Source organism: Dipodomys spectabilis, unplaced genomic scaffold (genome assembly GCF_019054845.1).
Source record: "Dipodomys spectabilis isolate Male_0828 unplaced genomic scaffold, ASM1905484v1 ptg000600l, whole genome shotgun sequence".
Classification (NCBI taxonomy): Eukaryota; Metazoa; Chordata; class Mammalia; order Rodentia; family Heteromyidae; genus Dipodomys; species Dipodomys spectabilis.
This window is the reverse complement of record NW_024871277.1, coordinates 1269480-1274205: the sequence shown is the minus strand read 5'-3', so window position 1 is coordinate 1274205 and position 4726 is coordinate 1269480.

Here is a 4726-nt window from a genome sequence, read left to right as displayed (position 1 = left end):
ACATTCATGTACACACACATACACACAGACACACACAGGTACACACCTACACACACAAAAGATGCAGAAATTTGGAGGCCCATAGATAGTTGTCTCCCAATAAAGCACCAGCTAGCAATATCATAACTAAAAGTAATTATTACTGTAGATCTTATGGACATTAAGATTAAAAAGAAAAAAGCCAGGCATCTGTGGCTCACACCTATCATCCTAGCTAAATTGGAAGCTGCGATTTGAGGATCTTGGTTCAAAGCCATCCCAGGAAGACAAATTGATGAGCCTCTTTTCTCCAACGAACCAGCAAAACAATCATAAGTGGAGCTGTGGGTCAAGTGGTAGAATGTCGGACGTGAATGAAAAAGCCAAGAAAGAGTTTGAGCCCCTGAGTTCAAGTTCCAGTATTGGCACAAAAAGAACAAAAAAAGGGAGACAGAGCCTGACAGGAAAGAGGTTTGAGCAGTTTCTGAGGCGTGGAAGATGTATAGTATAGGTATAGAATATGTAGATAAGTGAATTTGCCAAGACAATAAATCTACAATTAAAATTTGTGTATTACATGATATGTAAGTTTTAGTTCAAAAGGAAGAAAATATAAACAATAAGAACCTTAGTGTGATTTTTATGTCAAACTGTTTAAAACAACTGTGTTAAGAAACAAGTTGAAATTCACAACATTACAAAATGCATTTAGAAATATAAGATGAATAAAGGGTAATATATACTCAGGTAGATATTTGGAGGAAATATATTTGCAATAATGGTGGTTGGTATATTGTTGGCAGATTATGGAGCTGTGTATAATAAAATTCTTCCAGAATTTTTTGTTGTTGTTGTTGTAGGGCTTGAACTCTGGGCTTGGGCACTGTTCCTCAGCTCTTCAGCTCAAGGCAAGCACTCTACTGCTTGAGCCACAGCTCCACTTCTGGTTTTCTAGTGGTTTAATGGAGATAAGAATCTCTCGGACTTTCCTGCCTGGGCTGACTTTGAACCACGATCCTCAGATCTCAGCCTCCTGAATAGCTGAATAGGATTACAGGTGTGAGCCACAGGTGCCCGGCCCAGAATTCTTATACACTTAAAAATCTCAAACTAAAAGATTGGAAAATAACCACTTTAAAATAGGTAAATCAGTTACAATGTATGGCCCTTTGGATTGTGATTTAGTCATATCAAATGTAAAAAAATTAATTATGGGATACTAGGGAAAATCTGAACACTGCCTATTTACTAGCTTATCACTTTTAAGCTTATGTGGATGCTTTTGGACCAGCTGTCCCATAATCCTTCACTTTACACTTCAGTAAATACTATCCAGAATTCAGCCACACCAAGACTTGTATTTATTGATTAACTGTGCCCACCCTGGGGCTTAAACTCAGGGCCTGGGCATTGTCTCTGAGCTTTTGTGCTCAAGGCCAGTACTTTACAACCTGACCCACTTCCGGATTTTCTGATGGTTCATTGGAGATAAGAGTCTCATGGACTTTCCTACCCAGGCTGGCTTCACACTACAGTCCTCAGATCTCAGCCCCCTGAGTCGCTAGATTACAGGCATGAGCTGCCGGCACCAGGCTCTTTTTTCTTTTCTCTCTCTTTTTTTTTTCTTTTTTAGGAATTGTTCATGTTTGGCAAGAAATCCTGAACTATTTACAGATAAAATTACACAATCTGGGACTTGTTTCAAAATACAAGTGATGTTGGGAGACTGACTGGAGTTTCACTGAAAACAATAGCAGATGATGAGAATCACTGGAGCTCGTGAAAGACGTGGGGTTCGTGTGCTGCCGTGTTCCCTCTGGGTTGAAAATGACCTGTAGGAACTCATATGCTAAAGGAAGATCTGTGACAGTGCAAATAGTGTAATTCTTTAGAAAGACGACGTCAAAGCCCAGCAAAATAAGTACCAGGAAATAGGTACTTGCAAGAGGAAGGTGAGGCCAAGGAGAGAGAGGTATGAAGGGGGGGAGGAATAGAATGCAGGCAAGAATACAATGTATATACCACAGAATTTAGAAAATAAAGGAAGGGGTGGGGTGGTTGGGATGGGTGAAAATGTTGAAAGGGGAAACGTTGGTGAAGATGCCCTGTGTACTCATAAACTGCTCTGTTGAATGGCAACTCCTTTGTACAACTACTTAAAGATAACAACAAATATTCCAAAATAAGTGATCAAAAAAAGAAAAGGAGATCTGTTAGGAGATGAGCACTAATTGTTGCCTGGAATCAACCAAGCTCACTCATTTAAGTAAGACAATGATTTAAAAGAAAGCTAGGATCATTTTTAAAGGTCTTTGTGTGTGCCAATGTTGGGGTTTGAACTCAGGGCCTGGGCACAGTCCCTTAGCTTTTTCACTCAAGGCTGGCACTCTTACCGCTTGAGCCACAGCTCCACTTCTGGCTTTTTGCTGGTTAATTGGAAATAAGAGCCTTACGGATTGGCTGCCTGGGCTGGTTTTTAACCATGATCCTCACCTCTCAGGCTCTTGAATAGCTAGGATTACAGGTGTGAGCCACCAGTACCTGGCTTCAATGTCATTTTGATATAGAGTTCATTTTGTTTGCTTGCTTTTTCATTTTTTTCTTTTTCTTGTTCTTTTTTTTGTGTGGTGCTAGGAATCCATCTAAAGCTTCGTACATACTAGGCAAGCAATCTACCACTGAGCTATATCCCAGCCGAGAAAATAGGTACTTTAAGAGCGAATACAAAGATAATTGAACAGTTTTTTTTTATGTTAAATAGGCTACTAGAAATGGAAACAAGTTTGCTGAAACACGATACACAAAGTTTGATGTGGTACAGAATGTTCTAGAACACTTGTAAAGTTCTCTCATCTAACCTGAACTTACATTCCATGGTAATAACATGGTATGAGTATTGTTATTAAAGTGAGTGAATGCAAAAAATAAATAAATAAATAAATAAAAAAATAAAAATAAAAGAAAGCTAGGTGTGGTGGCACATGCCTGTAATCCCAGTTCTTGGGAGGCTGAGGCAGAGAGAATCTAAGTTCGAGGCCAGCTTGGGCTCTATTGAAAAATCCTGTCTCAAAATTCAAATGCTACATCTCCTCTCTCATAAGTGCAACTCTAAAAGGTCAATTTCACAGAAGCAAAGAATAGACTAGCCATCTCTAGAGGAATGGAAGGGAAGGAGGAGATCAGATGAGGATGGGTAACAGATGCCAAGATACAGATAGACAGTGAAATAATTCAAGGGGTCTGCTGCATAGCAGGCTGGCTGTAGTTCACAGTTCATTGTATTTCTTAAAGAATTAGATTACAAAAAAATATATAAAGTACTCTAAAACTGGGAAATAAGACTGGATGCTGGTGGCTCATGCCTTAATCCTAGCCACTCAGGAGGCTGAGATCTGAGGATTGAGATTCGAAGCCAGTCCAGGCAGGAAAGTCTGTGAGACCCTATTTCCAATTAACCAGCAAAAATCCAAAGGTAGAGCTGAGTGATAGAGCACCAACCTGAGTGCAAAAGCTGAAGGACAGTATCCAGGTCCTAAGTTCAAGTCTCAGTACTGACACAAGAAAGTGTGGGAAATATTCATTTGCTTGGTTTGATCATTGTACATTGTACAAAACATGCATTCAATATATCACACTCTGTCCCCTAAATGTGCAATTACGATGTGCCAATGTTGTCAGTTAAACTACTTTAAATGTAAAACATGAAGCTCAGAGGGGGCTCAAGGTCATGGAGGTGGTAAAACGATTTCTCACCTCCCATATCAGACACAGCATAAGGCAACTTTCCTCTTTAATACTAACACAGTAGCACAGAAAAAAAAAAGCCCTGAGACTTTTCTCTAAGCGTCTTGTATTAGCTGACTAGCACAAATTGCCTTTTACTTCTCAAATCCCTCCGTACCTGCCATCCACAAAGTGCACTTGAGATTTTCTTTCTATTTTGCTCTAAGTGTTCAATAAGTGAATGGGTAAATGGTGTGTGTGTGTGAGTGTGTGTGTGTGTGTGTGTGTGTGTGTGTGTGTGTAATTCTCCAATTAAATGGCATGAGTGTTAGTTATATAGCAAGTATCATGCTTATAAAATTGTTTTGGAATTTAATTAGATTAGATGATAGTATGATAGCAAGGGAAGTATAGAGTTTGGCTCTAAGCAGATAAAGAAAAAGAAAAATTTAGTGGAAGTAGGCCCCATACTTTCTTGTCTATCAACTCTACTGCCCTGGTTTTAACCATTCTTTTGCCAACACAGTTACTCCCCTCATCTCTCTGCTGTACATAACACATGCAACCAGAGTTCTACACCAGCCAGAATTCACGCGGGTGAAGAAGAGTCAAACAAACAAACACCGAAAGAGTTAACCTAGAGTTGTCCAAATAATAATGTGTCCTTGAATGGAAAAGTTTACAGGTAAAACAGACTCTGAATGAGGCTTGATCTTGTAGCTCAAATGATCTGAGCAAAGTCTAAGTTTTTTGTTTTGTTTTATCTCTCTATTCTGCCTTCTTTCCCAGGCTTGCCTCATTCTCAGACTAGTCTGTTAACAAATCTTTCTGCATTTACAGTCAACAAGCAAAAGCAAAAGTGTGTGCCTGTATTCAAGGGAAAGGTCTGGTTCATCTGCTCACCACTGAAACCATCGCTCTAGCCAGGCAGCTGGGATAACAAGCTAACATTCCATCATATGTTCCCCATCGGAGCTGGGAAAGGAATCAGTTCCCCTAAGATCATATAGATTCCCCCAATGGA